Below are 22,032 nucleotides of genomic sequence, written 5' to 3' on the forward strand. Positions count from 1 at the left end.
CTCCCCACTGAGTCTCCATGAGTGCTTTTCACTAAGACAATATGCTAATATTGAAAGACCCAGTCTCAAAGGTGTGTTTATCAGGGGTTTATTGTTTGTTTGTGTGTTTGACTATTCTTTGGCTCATTTGCAGTCAAAGAAAGAGAGAGACTCTTGGTATGCAAATTCCAGTGCTCTCTCCAATCCATCCTTTTCAATTCTTTATTCCTCCAAATGCATTTATTGAGTGTCCATTGTCATCATGGTGGCTACATTCTATGGGAGGGGCAGATGCTAAACAAACAAAAAATAAATAAAATACGGTGCATCAGAGTGTGATAATATAGAAAGGAAGAGAAGAGGCCTGGATGAAACGTGTCAGTTAGCCCCAAAGCTATCCATAAAAGAGTGTTCCAGGAAAGAACAGCAAGCACAAAGTCCCTGGCTTGTGAGCATGCTTGGCATGTTCGAGAATTAGCAAAAATGTCACTGTGATTGGAGTGTGGTGAGCAAGAGAACAGGAGAAGGAGGTGAGGTCTCAGAGACAACACGATGAGACCCTGTATAAACTTATGGGCCATGCCAAAAATTTTTGCTTGTGCTCTGAGTGAGATGAGAAGCACTGCTTGGTTTCAAACAGAGAACACGGTGTAGCTTACATTCTGGCTGCTGTGCTAAGGAAAGGCAATGGAAGAACAAAGAAGCATCAGTAAGACAGATTAGGAGACACATTTCCAGTGAGGCAGAATTGAGGCAACAGAAACCTGTATGGAGGAGTTAGAGATTGGGGTAGCTATAAGTGGCCAGATTGTAGGTATATTTTGACATAAAGCCAAGATTTGCTGGTTAATTGGATGTCTGGGGTGAGAAAAATGGTGTCAGTGATGACTTTAAGTTTTTATCCTGAACAATTACAAGGATGGAGTCAGCATATATAGCAATGAAAGAGATGGTGGGGGAAGCTGATTTGGGAAGGATAATCAGGACTGTCAAGAATTTTATTTCATACAAGCTATGTTGAAATGCTTCAATGTCTATCAGACATCCAAGTCAATATATGACATAGGCAGCTAGGTATATAAGTAGTATATACATTTGGAGGAGAAAACCTGGGCTGGAGATAGAAATCTGGTAGTCCTCACAGTATAAATGGCATTCAAAATAATGAGAATGAAAGCTCTCACTAATAAATAGATATAGACAGAGGAAAGAAATCCAAGAAGTGAGACCTGGAGATTTCCAACATTTAGAGATAGGGGAGAAACAGCAAGGTAACTAAGGAGAATTGGCCGATGAAGTGGGAAAACAGAGAGTGGCACCTGGAAAACTAAGTAATAAGAATGCGCTTAGAGCAGGAGAGAGCAATCCACTGCCCCAAATGATCATGAATGGTGTAAGATGCATGCTGAAAATTGCTTGTTGGATTTGGAGAGAGGAGATAATTGGTATCCTTGAGAAGAACTATTTCAATGGTGAGGAGAGGATGAAAACCCAAATGACAATGGATTCAGGAGAGGATAAGATAAAAGGAGGCAGTGTCTTTCCTTTAAAAAGAGCATAAGAATGTGTGCAATAGCTGCAGAGGAATGTGGAGCAATAGCTGCAGAGGAATGTGGAGCAAGTGAGGACATTTTTTTTTTTTTTGAGATGGAGTCTTGCTCTGTTGCCCAGGCTGAAGTGCAGTGGTGTGATCTCGGCTCACTGCAAGCTCTGCTTCCCGGGTTCATGCCATTCTCCTGCCTCAGCCTCCTGAGTAACTGGGACTACAGGTACCTGCCACCACGTCTGGCTAATTTTTTGTATTTTTAGTAGAGATGGGGTTTCACCGTGTTAGCCAGGATGGTCTCGATCCCCTGACCTCGTGATCTGCCTGCCTTGGCCTCCCAAAGTGCTAGGATAACAGGATCTTTTTTTTGAATATGAAAAAAGATGACATGTGTGTATGCTAATGAAAAAGAGTGAGGAAAGTTGATGATGCAAGGTAGAGAAGAAACAATAGGTAGATCACCAAGGGTGTACTTGGTCAGAGAAAGGAGCACAGGAAGTTGATCTACAGAAACAGGAAATGGGGTGTCTTTGCATGTGGTCAGAGAGATGTGGTGATGGGAATGTATAGGAGGTGCCTTCTTCATATACACCATGGAATACTATGCAGCCATAAAAAATGATGAGTTCATGTCCTCTGTAGGGACATGGGTGAAATTGGAAGTCATCATTCTCAGTAAACTATTGCAAGAACAAAAAACCAAACACCGCATATTCTCACTCATAGGTGGGAATTGAACAGTGAGAACACATGGACACAGGAAGGGGAACATCAGACTCTGGGGACCGTTGTGGGGTGGGGGGGTGGGGGAGGGATAGCGTTAGGAGATATACCTAATGCTAAATGACGAGTTAATGGGTGCAGCACACCAGCATGGCACATGTATACATATGTAACTAACCTGCACATTGTGCACATGTACTCTAAAACTTAAAGTATAATAATAATAAAATGTAAAAAAACAAAAATAATTAAAAGAAGGTGGCTTCTTGTATTAGTTCGTTCTCATACTGCTATAAAAACTGCTTGAGTTCGTTCTCACACAACCCTGAGACTGGGCTGGGTAATTTATAAAGAAAAGAGGTTAAATCGGCTCACAGTTCTGTGGGCTGTACAGTCTTATGCTTCTGGGGAAGCCTCAGGAAACTTGCAGTCATGGCAGAAGGTAAAGGGGAAGCAGGCAAAGTCTTCACTTGGCTAGCAGGAGAGAGAGAGAGGGGAGGGGGAAGTGCTACACACTTCCAAAACAACCAGATCTCATGAGAACTCACTCACTATCAAGAGACCAGCAAAGGGGAAATCCACCCCCATGATTCAATCACCTCCCACCGCCTCCCTCCCTCAAAATTGGGGATTACAATTCAACAATGAGATTTGGGTGGGGATGCAGAGCCAAACCATATCATTTCTGATGGTTTCTACTATGTGTAGTGAAATAGGAAGCAATGTGATTGTTTGAGAGTGAAAATGGGAGAAAAGATACTGAGTGGTTGAGAAGAAAGACATAGAAATAGCCAACCAGGAGAGGAGAAAAATAGACTGATTAGTGAAATGCTATGTAATTTGTGACTACACTAAAAGTGCTTCAGGTTAGTGGTCAAGTATTCAAAGTTTGAGCAGTCACATAACATATGCTGTGTTCAGCTGCAAACATGGAATAGGCATAATATTGAATTTAAACAAGGTTGAAGTTTTGTCAGGTGCTATGAGCCAAATATTGTCCTCCCCCAAATTCATATGTTTAAATCCTAAGCCCCAATGTGACTGTACTTAGAGATAGGGGTTTTAGGAGATAATTAAGGTTTAATGAGGTAATAAGGTGGGGTTCTAATCTTATAAAATTGGTGGTTTTATAAAAAAAAAAGAAGAGAGAGATGTCTCTTTTTCTTTTCTTGTGCATGCAAGAGGAAAGGCCATGTAAAGATATAGAGATAAAGAGACCATCTGCAAGCCAGGAAGTGATCTCTCATCAGAAACCTACTTGCCCAACACCTGATGTTGGAATTCCCAACTTCCAGAATTATGAGAAACACATTTCTGTTGTTTAAGCCACAACAGAACAAATTTCTGTTGTTAAGGCAGCCTGGGCTGATGAAGAAAGGCATTGGGTGAGTAGAGTAAAGGAAAAGAGGGCCAAAGAAGTTGAGGGTATGCAAGAGAATAGTTATGACCACGAACCATGATTGGGTGAGAAGGGAAGTGATGACATGATATGGAGTGGAGGGTTGTCGAACTGTTGAGTATGGTAAAAATCAGTGAACTATGGATCTAACTTGATTTGAGAGTCCAGCACTCAAAGGGATAAAGTGTCAAGACAGGAGGTGATAGTCAGAGAGTGGGATGCTTTCTATTAAGATCATAGAAGTGGTATAGTCATTGATAGCAGCAAAGTCTAGGTTGTGACCAAAGAAGTGGAAAGATGCATTATTCAAGAAGCAAAAATTCCAGGGTGTTAGAAAGATTGTCTTCATGAGTGTTGAAATAATCAAAGATTACAGTAACTACTGAATTTACAGCAAGTGTTTAAGTGAGTGGCCATGAGCCCATTGTAAATATCTTCAAAGAATAAGAAGACAAGTACCTGAGTAGAGTGACTTAACTGACTACAAAAAGGTTAGGTAGTGAGTAGTTGAGTCTGAACACATGAGCTTCAAAGCTGAGGGTAATTAGAGAGAAGGGAGTAACAATGAAATGGCAATGAAGACAAAGGAGAATATATATTCATATACCTGTAGGTATTCTTGGTCCACAGAGAACCAAATTTCAGTTGGAGCAAAATAGGAAGGGCACACTGAGAAGAGAGGCCAAAGATAAAGAAGACGTTGCTAATGGCTGCCCTGAGTTTCAGAAGCACAGAGGAAGGGGGCCAGGTGCTAGGGGCAGGCAATGGGGTCAGATTAGGGCATGTGAAAAGACTCATGGCGTTTGAGTCCAGATAATAGGAAACTACCTGAGAGTTTGGACGTATGAAGGCTGATGTATAATGGGAAAGGACATTATGGAATTCATCGTGATCCACTGGTTCTGTGTTTGACTCTGCTCTGAAGCCTGTTTTCTGCCCTTCTCTGGGTCTTGAGAGACTAACCTCTTTTCAGGAGGCACCATCTAGGCTGCTTTGTTCTCTAGCTTCCAGTTGTTTTTGACCAATGGGAGGCTCTAGCAGGTGATCAGAAGGCAGAAGTAAATGGTGATTTCCTCCCACTTCCTCTCTGCCTCTTGTAAATTCTGGCAATAGCTGAATTCTTCAAAGTTCAGCAATGTGGGCAGCCCCCCTTCTCCTGCTCCAGCTCATGCCAGTCAAGGGCGGGAGATTCCTTCTCCCTGTGCTTGTCCCTTGGTAATTACTATCCCTTGTTGGTTCTTGTATCCCTGCTAATACCCAACCCCTTCATTAACTTTCTCCAGCTGAATGGCTCTTTTGATTCATGCCTGGACTCCAGTGGTCTTACCTTCTGCTAATAGGGCTACCATATGTGTGGATGTGCCATGGACAGTTCTGCTTAACATAATTTCTACCAATGTAGTTATTAACTGTACCCCCTTTCACTCTCAAAAGTCTTTGTTTTGATGAATTATAACATCCCCTGGTTCCATTTGTTTCTGTCTTAAATGCTTGAATTTGAATCCCTGGATTACCTTCCCTCTGGCCAGGGTCTTCTTGGTCTCTTACAATCTTTCCTGTGAAGAGAGAGGCTGGGTGTCTGGAGAGGGGTTGATGCGTTAGCTTGTGAAAGGGAGGAGGGAGTGGAAGAGCTCAACCTGGTCTTCATCTTTATTCTACCAACACAGTAAGCTAAAAGCAAATGAGAAAACAAAATTCTTCATGTTTATGTTTCATGTTTTTCCACGCTTAATCATTTATAATAAAGAGACACTTCCCTAGGGTCACTGGCTCATTAGCTTCTTATCTTCTCTGATTTTAAATACAAGTGAAATCACCCCTAATAGCAGCCCAGGCAAAATGAGAAATGTCAAGTGGCTTTTCAAGCACAGGCAAAATGAGAAATGTCAAATGACCTTGGGCAAGTTAAACTAAGCTCTCATGGCCTCGATTTCCTCTTTTGTAAATGGGAGTACTAATTGTACTTGCCTAATAGGAGGGTTAGGATTAAATGAGTTAATATATAAAGATGTGAAATACTGCCTGACACCCATATTAAGCATTATGCAACGTGCTATGCCACACACACACACATACAGACACAGACACACATAGAGTGATGAGGAAAGGCAGCAGGCAAAGGCATGGGGGAATAGCTTTTTGTGTAGCAACGAGGAGAAAGTGACTCTGCTCTGAACACAGAACTGTGGCTCTGAGGTAATGTTATGCTATAGATCACTGTAGTTTGTCGAAACAAAGGGCTGTTTCCCGTCTAGAGAGGGTGAGCATTTCCTAGGAGAAGGGAGAAAAGGAAAGCTGTGCTTGCTTTAATTTGAGTCTCTGCAGAGCAATCCACTTTTGATCTTCCAGAGACCAGCCACTGGGAAACACAGAACAGCTTCCAGCAGCCTGTATACATTTTTGGTTTTTTGTCCATGCCAATAAAATAAATCACATCCGAGTTCATTTTTGTGATCTAACATAAATTCTGGGGTGGTAGGGAGTGCAGAGAAGGGTACATCACTCTGTGTCCAACTAGAAGATATCATTAAGTAATTTAAACAGAGGAATTGTAATATAAGTAATCATTGGAGAGTGATGATAAAGATGGAAAGGAAACTGCTCAGTGCAGTGGCTCATGCCTGTAATCGCAGCACTTTGGGATGCCAGGGCTGGAGGATTGCTTGAGCCCAGGTGTTTGTGTCCAGCCTGGGCAACATAGTGAGACCTCGTCTCTACTAAAGTGGTGGCACATGCCTGTAGTTCCAGCTACTGGGGAGGCTGAGGAGGGAGGATCGCTTGAGGCCAGGAGTTCAAGCTTGCAGTGAGCTTACGATTGTGCTACTGCACTCCAGCTTGGGCAACAGGGAGATCCTGCCTCAAAAAAAAAAAAGAGGAGGGCAGGGAGAGGAGAGAAAGAGAAAGAAAAGAAGGAAGGAAGGAAGGAAGGAAGACAAAAAGAGAGAGAGAGAGAAAGAAAGAAAGAACAGAAAGAACTGACTTTAGAGGCACCTGGAGCTGAGAGAGAATACCCCAAGAAGGACAAATCTGGAAGAAGTTCCCATCTTACTGGAGAAGGTGTGGCTGAAGCCAGTGCATAGCGAGGAAACCCAGTGGCTCACTGGAGCCAGAGCTGGTCTACAGTTGCCGGGCATGCAGGAACAGCCTGCGCCCGAGCCTGGTGGGCAGGCAGGCAGAGGGAGTGGGAGCCCTGTATGAGGTGCAGGTCCTAGAGTGCCTAGTGTCCCAAACAAGAGAGAAGGAAAAATACTCCAGAGCACAGGAGGGCTGCTGTTGGCAGTGGGCATGCAGGGGGAATTAAAGGACCCTCTGGTGGTGCATGCAAGACTGGAACACACAGTGCCCGAGTTGATAGCTCTGTGAGAAAAAATTCCCTGGGGCGAGTGGGCAGGCATGTATGCAGAGGGAATCAGTCAATCAGGGCACCACTGCAGACGGGAGCTGGAGAGGCCTCTCTCTCCAAGAATGCAGTGCAATTCCAGGTGGGACTATGGGATCACTTGCAGGGCAACCCTGCAGGTACTGGGAGACAGTTTTTATTCTCCTGTAATATTGTCTATCAGATGAGGTCTCCCGATTTTTGACAGCTGTTCCTTCTATAGCATTGTAATCCTGGTCACGGAAAATTCTCCTTGCCCATTGTCTGGTGCAATATTCCAGATGTAATAACACTAGTTAAAAAAATACCAAAAAACTTAGTTCCTATTCCTGGCACACTTTGGGAGAGTTTCATGAGCTTTTGCTAGCTTTTGTTGCAACTATACAAAGGTTATTTTAAAATTAATGAATTGTGTTCCAAATAATAACGATGGTTATGCAGTATATAATTGGGCTTGCTGATAGTTACTATTGTGGATATATTCTTTCAATCTACCAGAAAGTATACTTTGCATTTTTATAATCACAATATTAAGGACTTGGCAATGTATTCCAAGGTAGCATTTCTATGAATGACATCCATTTTCTGTCTCATTACCAGGAAGGGTCATTAGGTAATCTTCTGATGGCATTGAGTAAATCTATTTCTTGAAATTATTCTCCTAGGATAAACAGATAAAGTCGTCATTTTGTTCGCTGTGGTGTCTCTAACTCTCAAAATGACTGATGGGCCATAATGATATTCCATGGGGATGGAGAAAACCAGCAGTGGGGTTGGTTTTTGGTTTCCTTAGCAACTCTCTCCTAGGGACACCATGGCAGCCACATTTATTCGAAGTTAGAATTCTTGAAAAAAAAAAAAAAAGACAGTATTACAATCGAGACTGTATATACCTAAATTAACTTTGCTCTAGAGAGATGCATTTTGCATTGCTATCATTTTTTAGTTGGTGTGCTGATTTCTCACTAGAAAAGCAAATTCTGCCCTCAAAACAGTATTAGCAGGGAGGGGCGACTGCTAGAGTAGAAAAGATTAGCAGGGCTTCATAACTCGAATTCCAAAGAGAAAGTGGTTTTCTCTTAGCTCTGTTTTCCAATATAGCCCTGAGGGGAACTAATTTAGAATCTAAGCAAGCCCCTTTGAATACATGGTCTCCTTAGTACCCTGCTATTCGAATGGTCCAAGTAGAAATCACTTAGTCTTTCTCATTGTTTCTACAGAAAAGCTGGTCTCTGTGTGAGATTTATTATCATTTCTTGAACAAGGGTTTCTCAAGCTTGGCACCACTGATATTTTGGACTGGGTAATTCTTGTGGAGGACTGCCTTGTATATTATAGGATGTTTAGCAGCATCCTTGTCTTCTATCTGCTAGATGCCAATCACATCCCTTCCTCTACTGGGATGACCGTAAGTCTCCAGGCACTGGGAGACAAAATGGTCCCAGTTGAGATCTGTTGTCTCAAAGAAAGGTGTCATGTGATCCCATGAGTAACTCGCTGCCATTTTTCCTTTATCAGTCCTCATTTGCAGCTTCCTAAAGCAAATAACCCATGCTTCAAACACTTCAGAGTCCATGCCGAGAATGCCTGTTAAAGAGAGCTATATTATATTTACAAATAATATTATAAGTACTCTTATACATAAGGACATAACACTGATGTTCTGGGTAGCAGTGAGAAGAAATGATTTGATCCATCTTTTGGCCTCAATCACTTCTCATCTCTGCCATCACCATTCTCGTCTCATCTCTGTCACACCCATATTTCTTTGTTTGTTTTTTGAGACAGAGTCTTGCTCTGTCACCCAGGCTGGAGTGCAGTGGCGTGATCTTTGCTCACCGCAACCTCTGCTTCCCCAGTTCAAGCAATTCTCAGCCTCCCGAGTAGCTGGGACTACAGGCATGCACCACCACACCAGGCTAATTTTTAGTAGACACGGGATTTCTCCGTGTTGGCCAGGCTGGTCTCGAACACCTGGCCTCAAGCAATCCACCCACCTCGGCCTCCCAAAGAGCTGAGATTACAGTCGTGAGCCACTGTGCCCAATCCCCACATTTTTCATAAGAGAACACACATCAGATAGAAGGCACTAATTACCTTCCAGTCCGAAGACATGAAAACTAAAAATAATAATAATAATAATGAAATAAAATAAGAGAAGGAGCCATGGGAGAATCTACTATGAATTTCACAGCATATAGTTTTGTAGAATATTTGTTGATTCTACTTGTCCCTATAATTAACCACAAAATTAGATACATCTTGGGGGAGATTTATGTAACATTTTTAAGCCTAGAAGATAATTAGTTTTTTTTTTCCAAAATCAACGATAGCAAAAATTCTAAATTCACAAAAGAAAATGTGCAGCTCCTTGTACTTCTGTCTGACCAAACTACATTTCTAGGAAGGTGTTAGTCTGTAAATCCTGTATATGGAGACTTTTTTCTGACTTCAAAAAATGATAGTGTTTTCTAGAACCTTTATAGTAAAGTTAAAATTGACTAGTACTGGAATTGAACCAATGCTTGAAAAATATGATGTGAACTAACACCAGTGTCAGCCATGAGATACCCGGTTGTTTGCCAGTTGTGTTGGAAATGGTTTTAATGTTGGGATGGAGCTTATATCACAAGGGAGATGGCAAGACCATGGATTTGTATATCAGGCTGACTTGAATTTTGAATCCAACACCAGTACTCATTGTCTGTGTGATTTCAGGCACCTTATCTAACCCTTCTGAGCTTCAGCATCGTCATTTGTAAAGTAAGAGTAAGATACAGTCATCGCAAGGTCGCTATAGAGATTACAGCCTGGAGACATTATAATGCACATAATGTCCCGAGCAGACTCTCTGGCCTGAGGATGAGCCACTTCACTCTGGGAGGGGGAGTCCAGGCTGGCAAGACTTCTGACACCCTCGGCCTTAGGCTAACACGTCTAATGCAGTGTTCCAGGTCCTTATGCATGTGGCTGATCAGAATTTACATGTTTACCTGAAAACCTAAAAATTACTGTCTACCTCAGAGGTTTCCAAATGATAATGTCAGCCTGTGTGAGTCATATATGCCGATGAGGATTACTGGTTTATACCCTAGAGGCTCTGATACAGTGGATCTACAGTAGGACTTGGGAATCTGGCTTTAGAAAGCTCCCTGGAGGTGGTAATGGGTTCATTTCACAATCTAATGGGTTCCATGGGTGCGTTCACTTTGTGAAAACTCACCAACTGATGCATTTTTCTGTATGCATGTGATATTATACATCAATCTAAGTTTAATTGAAAACAAAATATCTCCCCAAGTGATTCCAAGACACAGCCAGATTTGAGAGCCGCTGGTTTTCTATCTTTCCCAAACCACATTTAAAAGTCAAAAAATGGCCAGGCGCACTGGGTCTTACCTATAATGCCAGCACTTTGAGAGGCTGAGGCAGGCAAACCCCCATCTCTACAAATAATACAAATATTAGCCAGACGTGGTGGTGCACCTGTAGTCCCAGCTACTTGGGAGGCTGAGGTGGGAGGACAGCTTGAGCCCAGGAGGCAAAGGTTGCAGTGAACCAAGATGGTGCCACTGCACTCCAGCCTGGGCAATAGAGCCAGACCTTGTCTCAATTTTTTTAGAAAAGTCAAAAATTATAAATATGATGTTTTTCATCATCAATGAGAGAATTATTGGACCAACATGCTTGGCCAGCTGGACTAGTCACTTCCCAAAGTTGCAGAAGAATATTTCTTGAAAACATATAGAAGGTATCTAGCCCGAGACTTTCATTTTACAGTTGAAGAAACTAGGACGTGGGAAAGGAAGATGATTCCCTTATGTGACCCAGCAAGGAACTGGCAAAGCAGACAGGTGTCCTGATGGCCCTTCCTGTCCTGCCGGTATAAAACGCGAGTCACTTGTAAAAATGTACCCACATTTCAGACACAGGACTAGATGCACAAGAATGTTGGCCTTGGTGACCACCCCTTGGCCACGGCTGAATGCCTGAAGGTAAATGAATGATTCACGCCTTTCAGCATCTTATGCTCTGACCCACACCTTTTACTTCTATTAAACTTCAAGGCATAAAAAAGGCTCAAGAATAAAGCACTTTCAAGCTTCTGCTCAAGCGCTGTCCTTCACGGCAATTGTGTTTCTGAAATCAGAATAGCACTCCTCAATTGCTGGGCCTTCCGCTGAACTTTAAAGACAAAGAAAATGAAAACTGGATTGCTAATTGCTCTTGTCTTCATTGCTGCTCAACTAGAAATTAAAAGCCTTAACACTGTGGAGCCAAAGATTATAGATTGTGTACAAAGTGGCACACTTGGAGTTTTCTTCTTTTCAAGAGCAGTTAATTTGCTCCTAGGAACTCTCACGGCTCACTGTTCTCTCCAGCATGGAGTAACTGAAAGCAATTGCACATTTTAAGCTTTGTAAGTGGTATTTATTTGTAATTTTGCTTAAGAGATGAATCAGTTAAGACTTATACAAAACATCAATATGTCTAAACACAGGGTGTCCAGGGCAATTGCTGTGAATTGGACTAGTGGTTTAGTTCCAAATTTGCTAGTTTATTTACTTATTTCAGTTCTGAATAAATAGGGTAAGCTAAGTTCATAACGCTGCTGAGACATTTTTCCCCAGGCTGATGGATAAGAAAGCAGATAGAGATACACTATCAATGTCTTAATCAGACATTAAACAGATGAAATATGTTAACCCTCTGGCTTCCTAACCAAAAATACTGGGATTTTTTTCCCCCAACCAATTGAAATGATGGGACAACTAATTCTGTCACTTGGGAAGGACATATTAAGAAAAAGGCTCACAACGGAGATAGATGGATGAACAGCAGTAAAGCTGAGGCTGCCACACTTGAGTCTGAAGTCAGTGGTGTAGAAGTTAAATAACTTCAGTTTGATCCTCATAGTCACCTTCGAGGTTGGAATAATATGCCCACTTTTCAGGTGAGAAAATTAAGGCACAGAAAGGCTGCCTCCATGACTCCCTCAGCTAAGGGGATGATGAGAGGAGGGGGCCAAGGAAATCTCCAAAGAGCAGTGAGGCTTTTCACTGTTACCACGACTTGGTAAAACATCTGTCACCCTTCACAGAAAATCAGTTGTTTGAAGGCAGGTGTTGTCCATGATTCCTGTTTAAACATTTGGGGCCCAGCCGGGTGCCTGAAGCACAGCAGGTTTGGGTCCACAGTCAGGGATGGCACTGGAGCTGCCTGCCTTTCCCCACCCCTGCCCTTGTCTCGGGCCTGTATCTGGCAGGAAGTGTTGATGTCTCTGCTGGTCCATGTGTCCAGTAAGTTATACTCCGAGGCCCTGGGGGGTGCTGCTCTCCTCCATGTTGCACTCATTCAGTTATTCCAGTTGGCCAGAGCAGGCCCCGTGGCCTTAACACTCCTCACCAGCCCTCTCCCTCTCACTCCTCCTGGGCACACAGGCTCACTCACGCTTCCGTGTGCTGTACATTGAGGCCTATAGCGAGAGGATCATCAAATCCCAAATACTTGATTTGGGCTTAGAAAGAGAGAAGGGCCCTTTCACATTGCCCTTGCCCACCTGGTCTTCCCTAGATTCCCAGAGAACTCATCAGTGGTGTTTGGGCCACAATCCCAGCTAACAATCATAACTAAAGGGTACTTTGGTTCTCCGTTTACTACTGTCCCTCGTGTGTTTCAACCCCTCAGAAGCAGAGTTTTGTCCATGAGGCAATCTGGTAACATCATAGCTCTACTGCAAACCACTGCCACTGGCTTCTACGCGATGATTTGTTAAAGAAAACAGAAGTGGCATCTCTGGCATTCATGTGCACAGCTTTAAAAAGCTCCAGTGGCCGCACTGCCGAAGCTGAAGGCTCCAGGTGGGGCAGGCCTTTCGCAAGAGCTGATTGTGCTGTTTGCTGGGTGAGAGAAAACAGAGTGGGGTGTCACAGGCCCCGGGCCTGGCAGTGGGGCTCTGCAGGGAAGAACCAGTGAAGAGAAGGGTTGCAGAGATTGGCTATCTTCCCAATCTCTCATTCCTATAGCACCACAATGATTTTAATTAAATACCCACCCTGACTCAGCAGCAGCTGACAAGGCTATTCGCAGAGCCAGGAGCCTGATAAATAGAGTGTTACTGGAGGTAGTCAAACTTCAAGGCCGCTGCTGGAGCCCGCCAGCCCTACTCTTCTTGCCTGCCAGCACGCAGTGCCAATGACAGCCCCGTCTTCCTCTCCTTCAGTGGGACTCCCCAGGGGCTGCTTGGAGGCAGGCAAGCTGTGCCTTCTCAAAACCTTGTGGAAGAGACATTTTCTGGACTCCATTGGTCTTGGCTGCAAGACCAAGGTTCCTTTAGTGAACCCTTAATGGGAAAGCTGCTTAATTACCCTGTAAAGGTTGCTTCTGGTTTTTGCATAGCTGTGGCTGGAAGCTGAATTCTGAGAGCTCTCTGCAGCCTCTGGAGGAAGACAGAAGAGAACAACTCTCAAAGAGAGGAATCCTGGGTTCACACACCGCAGTGCAGAGCCGTGGAAAGCCTTAGGCTTTGTGCCAGACCCACGTGGGTTCTGATAGGGACTTTTCTGTCTCTTACCAGGGTTCCTAGGCTAATTACTCAACTTCTCCACCCTCAGTCTTCTAATACGCAAAATAGGATTAATAATAATATCTATTTTATAGGATGTTAGGAGTACTCACTGAGACATAAATGGCACGATCTAACCCTTCAATAAGTGGTGACTATCATTTCAATGCATATTATCCAGGTAGATGATGAATAAAACCAGAGCCTATGGCAGAGCTGCCAAGACAAAGCAGATATTTATAAGCACTTGCAATATTTCAGACATCGAGCTACATGGTTTGCACATCATTCTAGGCAAAAGGGGAAAATAGTTTTTCTGTTCCCTCTCTCCAAGGAGAGGATTCAAGGTCTCAGTGAGGCTGCCTCAGGCTCTTCTGCTTCAACATGTAATGCAACTGTCTCATAGTGTTTGCCAGATTCAATTATTATTCAACAAATTTTTACCCCTTTCCTTCTCTACCTTTAGATGAGGAAATTATCTCCTTGCCCCTTAATGTTGAGCTTGGCCCTGTTGTTTTTTTGCCAATAGCATGTGAGCAGAAGTGACAGTGTCTGAGTCCTGAGTTTAGGCCTGAAGGCCCATGGTGAGTTTCTGATCACCATTCTGGAAGTTTCCGACAACTGCCGGAGTCACTGCCTCTCTAACCTGGGCCCCTAAATGGGACACATGGAGAAGATTCCCAGCCTGAAATAGATCTGCTATAACCAGCCTGCAAACCTGTGAGCAAAAATAAATGCCTAGTGCTATACGCCAAATGATTTTTGTAGCTATTTGTTATGCAGCAATAGCTGACTAATTCAGTCTCCTGGGGAACTGAGCAGAAAACAAGACAAAGATATGTCTATTCTGGGGTCTCTAATATATCTGGGGATTCTGCTGTTCCCCTGAACCCAAAATTCTACCATGAAGAAAAATAACCACCATCTTTTTAGGAATAACCGACTCCCTTCTCTTTTTGCCCACATTAGGCTTAACAAAAGAGAAAATGGTTTAGCAACTATTCTTCTCCAGCTTTCCCATCTTACACCTGAACTTCTACATTTTATGATCTTTGACTCAACTAGGACAATTTCCCAATGAGGCAAAGGTGGCCATTACTAGCAGCCACAGAGAGAAGGGATTAGTACTTCAAACTATTACATAGCTGTGGAAAGGTTCAATGAATTGGAAAGGATAGAATAAGCGCTAAATAAATCCATGATTTCTTTTATTTATTTATTTATGAATGCAACAAATACTTATTGAGAACCTACTCTCAGGGTTACTGATAAAATACAGGATACCAAATTAAGTTTGAATTTCAGATGAACAGCAAATTTTTTAGTATAAATATGTCCCAAAATATTGCATGGGATATACCTTTACTAAAAATTATTTATTGTTTGTCTGAAATTCAAATATAACTGGGTGTCCTGTATTTTTTTTTTTTTTTTTTTTGAGATGGAGTCTCGCTCTTTCGCCCAGGCTGGACTGCAGTGGTGCTATCTTGGCTCACTGCAAGCTCCGCCTCCTGGGTTCACACCATTCTCCTGCCTCAGCCTCCCAAGTAGCTGGGACTACAGGTACCCGCCACCACTCCCAGCTAATTTTTTTTGTATTTTTAGTAGAGACGGGGTTTCACCATGTTAGCCAAGATGGTCTCGATCTCCTGACCTCGTGATCCGCCCACCTCGGCCTCCCAAAGTGCTGGAGGGTGTCCTGTATTTTTATTTGTGAAGTGTAACATCTCTACTACTACAATCCAGGTACTGTATTAGATACCGAAGACAGAGTAGTTAAGAATGGTGGGAAAGGTCTCAGCCCTCAAAATGCTTGAAATATCTTAGATAAGATATGCAATGCATACAAGATTTATGTATGTATAGGCAAGTATATAAAACATGAACATAGACATGGATACAAATTACATTAAATCCTTTAATATGGGAAGCTGGGTGCTATGGGCTGCATAGGAGGAGAAGGTATTAGCACATGGACTGCCCCGCCTCAGCCCACACCTGTGTCTTCACAGATTGCTCCATATTCCGAGTGACGAAGGAGGAAAAAAATTCAAACCTGTTTTTTGGATGTCTACATGACGTTTTGGCAATTGCCAAAATTAGCTGATGCAATGTTAGCGCTTACTCAGGGTGGCCTTGAAAGAAAATATATGTATTAGTCTGTTTTCATACTCCTATAAAGACCTGCTCAACACTGGGTAATTTCTAAAGGAAAGAGGTTTAATTGACTCACAGTTCAGCATGGCTGGGGAGGCCTCGGGAAACTTAAAATCATGGCTGAGGGTGAAGACGAAGCAAGTACCTCCTTCACAAGGTGGTAGGAAGGAGAACAGCCAGCAAGGGAAATGCCAGATGCTTATAAAACCATCGGATCTCATAAAAACTCACTATCATGAGAACAGCATGGGGGACACCACCCCCATGATATAATTACCTTCACCTGGTCTCTCCCTTGACACCTGGGGATTGTGAGGATTATAGGGATTACAACTCAAGATAAGATTTGGGTGGAAACACAAAGCCTAACCATATCAACATAGAAGGCAAATTGGCTCAGCAAATAAATATAGCCACCCATCTACTTGGCCATTTTATTTAGGAGAGAGACTGTGATTAACGGACAATGGCTATAGTTTGGTCAGATTGTCAGAGACTCAAAAGAGGCAGTGCTGCAGCATTGCTGACAAGGACTTTTGGAGAAGTGTGTGCGGCTTTTGAAATGACCCTAGGCTATAAAAATATCTGTATCTTATACGTGGGCCCAACAAAGCACTTCCACCACAGAGTGATTTCTTAATAATCAGGAGGGAAAACTGACCCAGTCTGGGAATATCTGTCAGTTTCCTTCCCTGGGCCTCCCAGGGCCAGCCCAGAGGGTGGGTGGATGGTGGCAGGAATGGAAACCATACAAATGCCCAACAACCTGGATTTAGGTTTGCCAAATCTTTTTGTTTGTTTCTTTGTTTGTCTGTGAGACAAGGTCTTGCTCTGTCTCCCAGGCTGGAGTGCAGTGGCATGATCTCGGATCACTGCAGCCTTGACCTCCCAGGCTCAGGTGATCCTCCCACCTCAGCTACCCTTCCAAAGTAGCTGAACTATAGGAACATGCCACCATGCCTGGCTAATTTTTCCATTTTTTGTAGAGATGGGGTTTCACCATGTTGCCCAGGCTGATCTCAAACTCCTGGACTCAGGTGATCTGCCTGCCTTGGCCTCCGAAAATGTGGAGATTACAGGCATGAGCCTCCATACCCAGCCTCTCTGTTTGCCAAATCTTATCTGTCTACTCTATTGCTGAGTAGCCAACTTTCTGACAGCAGCAACTAACTACAAGTCATTAGCATAGTATCTTGGAGAGCTACCTAGGTACTTAGTAGCTGGTTGATTTCCTTTGCCCTCTTCCATTGTAGAGAGATATCAGTGAAAGAGATACATTCTGAATTTGAATCTGCTCTCCTTGCCAGTCACATTTCTGCTAGTTACCTGTATATGTCATATTATATATTATAGAGTCTGTGTGTGTGTGTGTGTGTGTGTGTGTGTGTATTGAAAAACTCGACCTTTAGCCCAAGTGAACAATACCTTTTTTGGAAAGGAGGCAGACTTGCAGAATAAAGGATATGCTCAGAACCAGTTTCCAGTATATCATTTAGCAAATCTCATAGTCATTACAATGATCCGTGACAAGGGCTGGAATTGGGATGCATATCACATAATTAGATCTAATGACTCCCTAGCAAAATTATTTTCTCCTAAATTTATAGACTCTGTTAGTCTAAAAGTTTTAGTACTCAGTTACAGAAGGCTTCCACCCATGAATAAAATGATTTCATGGAATTGGATGCTAAGAATGCCATCTGGCCATTTTGAACTCCTCATGCTATTCAATCAACCAGCAAAGAAAGGGTACTACATGGTTGGCTGGGGCATTTAATCCTGCCAAGGAGACACGGTGTTGTATTAAGCGGTGGGTGTGAAGAATTATGAATGAAGCACAGGTGTTCCCCTGGACACTTCTTAACTCAACCATGCTAAACATGAGATGCTAATGGGCAGGGCCACCAAGGGCTCATCTCTTCAGGAAGGAAGGGTTGAATGACCTCACTAGGCAAGCATCCCAGATCACCCTGTGTGCTGCTGAAGGCCTAGGGAACAGAGACAGTATAGGGGACTGGATCTATATGATTCATTATAGCCTTTAGACCAGTTGCAGTACAAGGGTTATGGCCTCCCTGATATTTATTTTTATATAGGTTGTATTGTTTCAAAAGTTTCAAAATATTGAGACAGAATCAAGAGAAAACCAAGGCAGAAATAGATGTTATCCATAAAACCTGGACCCAGAACTAGGTGCATTTGCTAAGGTTTGGTTGGGGTTCAGGTGGAGTGGGGTATACATGAGTTTTCAGCATACAAGGGTGTGCTGCAGTAGCTAGGTGAGAACTTTATTTTGAAAGATGATTATAAGAAGAGGTGAGGATGAGGATGCGGGGTTGCCAAGCAGGTGTACTATATGGACCTCGGCCAATTTTGGCTTCCCAGAATCCAATACCTTTCTCATTTAGAGTCATCCCAGAAGTGAGGGACACATTCCCACTCACAATGGAGAAGCTGAAATGGGGGAGATATTTCTCTTCCCGGATCGCTAGAGGTAGAAGGAGTGCACACGTGAACTGTGTTCAGCCAGTCATCAACTATCACCCAAGGTTCTCAATCTTGAGAGGGCGTGACCAAGAAGGAACAGTTAGTGACCATTGGCAGTAGGTGTAATGGTACAGCTGAATGCACACTGGTGTGGTCACGGGCACTGAGGCCCAGCAGCACTAGCTGCAGGGGCAGTGTTCTGTGGTTTGGGTTCCAGAATGCGTGATCAGGCCATGTTCTCTTTCAGCAGTTCAGACCATCTTGGCCCCTGGCTGTGTTCTGACTCAGCGTTCTGGATTTCCCTGTCATTCTGCACACTAGTGAGGATCCTTGCAGTGAATCCTACATCTAATTTAGTAGGCCACACTTGATGTCTGTTGTTCACGATTAATGTTCCTACCTTCAACAAGTGGTTTTACACAATAAGAAGGTCGGGCACAGCCCTGGAGTGGGTGGGGAAGTGTGGGGAAGATATATTATCATTGGAGAGAAGATGATCAAGGACAGGTCCAGAGTGTTGGATGTGTTATGTGCAAAAAGCTGATGTCATACGTGATGATGGCAGAATATGGCAGAAGAGAAATATGGTAAAGCAGATGCCAAATTCTTCAGAAAAGGAGGGGAAGCAATCCACTAGCCACATTGAAATGAATGAAGAGGGACTGTAGAGTAGTTTAGCCAAATCGATCATGTTATTAGAGAAGCAGAGATGTTTTACATGAGGTAGACAAGATAGGATATAGAGCAGGCGCCTGAAAGCAAAGAAAAATCAGACCTGGCCAGGCACAGTGGCTCAAGCCTGTAATCCCAGCACTCTGGGAGGCCAAGGAGGGTGGATCACAAGGTCAAGAGTTCAAGAGCAGCCTGGCCAATATGGTGAAACCCCATCTCTACTAAAAATACACACACACACACACACACACACACACACACATAGCCGCGCATGGTGGCACACACCTATAGCCCCAGCTACTTGGGAGGCTGAGGCAGGAGAATCTCTTGAACCCCATAGGCAGAGGTTGCAGTGAGCTGAGATTACACCACTGCACTCCAGCCTGGACAACAGAGTAAGACTCCATCAAAAAAAGAGAGAGAGAGAGAGAGAGAAGCAAGAAAGCAAGAAAGAAAATTCAGAGCCAAGTCCTGCCCCTGAGTCTGGGGTGTGGGAGACATGCAGGGTAGGGTGTCCCCTAGGCAGAGCTAGGTGCTAGGTTTTAGTTAAGGCAAAGAGGCAGAGCAATGTTTAGAAGGAGGTGAAAGTGTAGGAGAGTTTGTCTACCATGTGACAGATGTTCCATGGAGCATGATGAAGCCTTGCAGGGGAGAGCACAGGCCTGTCCCATCTAGGAGGCAGCACATCCTAGAATGGAGATTGTTGATGTCAGAGAGGACAGGTGACCATCCAGGGCAGATGTGAGGCACACCGTGTTTACATAGCACAAAGGTGTCCAAAGGTTAATCCAATCTTCACAGGTACCTACACAAGATGCGCTACAGGGGTTCCTAAGTAGACTCCTGAGATAGTGACAGGCTTTGAGCTGCAAAGACCTGGCTCCTAGTCCTGAGTCTGTCACTTAGTAGCTGTGTGATTTTAAGCCTTTCATTTTTGTTTACCCATCTATATAATGGGACTAACAAGGCCCATAATGCTTGGTGGTTGTGAGTGTCAGAAAGATGATATATAAAAGTACTTGAGGAAAAAGTTTCATTTGACAATAATTTTAAATGTACAAGTTGCAAGAATAAAAATGGTACAAAGAATACACATATACCTTTTGCCCAGATTCACCTATTGTTAATATAATAGTATATATATATATATATATATATTATATATACTGTTATTTTATATATACTGCTATTCTAACAGTATATATTATATATAGTTATATATATGCTGCTATTATACTGTTATACATATGGCAGGTTATAATATATATAACAGTGTATATATATATGTTATATATACTGTTATTATAACCTACTGTTATAACATTGTATCACATTTGCTTCATCATTTATCAGTTACATCCTCTCCATATTTATATATCTTTAAAATATTTAAAATATGTATGTGCATATAAAATATCTGTGTATATCTGTATGAAATATTTTTGAACCACTTGAGGGTAAGTTTCATATATCATGGTCCTTAATACCTGAACACCTCAGTCTGTACTTCCTCAGAATAAGATAATCTCCTACACAACTGCAGTGTAGTCATCAACTTCAGAAACTTAACAGGATATGATAGTTTAGTCTACCATTCATATTCCAATTTTGTCACTTGACCCACTTCTGACCTCCTGGCATCTCCCCTGCTGTACAGATTCCGCCTAGGGCTGGGCTGTGCACTTAGTTGCAAGTCCCTCACCTCCTTTCTTCCTTTAATCGGAAACATTTCTACAGCCTTTCTTTGTCTGATAAACATGTCTTTAAAAAGTTACACTACAGGAACAAAAGTTTAAGGCTAAAAACTAAAAAACATAGAAAACCACCAAGGAAAAAAATCACCGATAAGCTCAGACCTCAGGTCAGGGAAGTCAACATGGTCCCACTTTCCTGCTCTCCTGGGGAGCACCCGAAACGTCAATCCCACTTGTCTTTTGTCTTATTTTCTACTCTGTGCTTTTCCCCCAAAGACAACTTTACACTGCTCCTTTCCACAATGATGTGTGTGTGTGTGTGTGTGTGTGAAAATCAGTGAATGTGCTTCTGCAACCACAAAGTCCTATACAAGTTTAAAGTACTCTTAGCTACACAATACAGCTAGAAAATGGGACTGTGTGAAATATACATTTCCTGCTGCCATGTTGCTCATTTCTCTGACTGCCTCTCTTCTTACTCCTTCCTCTTTATTCTCTCAGATCAGAGACTATTTTCTCTGTGTCCCCAGAGCACTGTAATTGTGCCTTATTGAATCACACTGCTATTATCTGTTTATAGGTCTGAATCTCTCACCAGATTGAGATGCTATCGATGCTGGGACTATGTCATATATCTCTTTTTATCCTTGGTTCCAAGTAAGTCCTTGCTACATAGTAGTCAATTAATAAGGAGATATGGGAGGAATTAATTTGCATCTATTTAAGCACGTTTCTGGGGGATGCAATGTTATATCGGAAATGACTCAATGTTGGTCTGCAGGTCAACTATTGAGTCTCAGCATCTGTATAACTTGAAAGAATATTGGCTCATGGACGACATCACACTTGTTCAATTATCTACAAATTATTAAATCCACTTAGGACCATGGTCAACACAATGGTATCTAAGTAAAAACAGAGTAATTAATGGAACAAAATCACATGTAGGAAGAAAATTCAATCTTGTTTAGATTAAAACAGATGAAAAAAACCGGTGGAAATTGGAGCACCAGATGGTATCAATAAATTACACTAATTTTCTTTTCACGTATTCAATTATAGTTTAAATAAAAACTAATATGGCTAATTTATCTCATGGAGTTTGTATACACCATCTGATTTTACATTCCGACAATGTCCAACTTACCCACTGATCTCACGCTGCACGATGTTTAGCCAAGCAGGGCGTGATCTGCAGGGCATTCTGGGGTGGGGTTGATGGGGGTGCTGGCTCCTATGGGCACCAGGAGCGAGGTATCACAGGGCTGGAAGTCAGTACTGAGTTCTGCTTCCCCAAGAGTGTGGTTGCCAGATACAGCGCAGGATGCCCAGCTGAATTTAAATTTCAGGTGAACAAAGAATAATTTTCTAGTACAAATATGTCCCAAATATTGCATGAGACTCATACTAAAAAACTATCCACACAGTTTA

Source organism: Pan troglodytes, chromosome 16 (genome assembly GCF_028858775.2).
Source record: "Pan troglodytes isolate AG18354 chromosome 16, NHGRI_mPanTro3-v2.0_pri, whole genome shotgun sequence".
NCBI classification, from domain to species: domain Eukaryota; kingdom Metazoa; phylum Chordata; class Mammalia; order Primates; family Hominidae; genus Pan; species Pan troglodytes.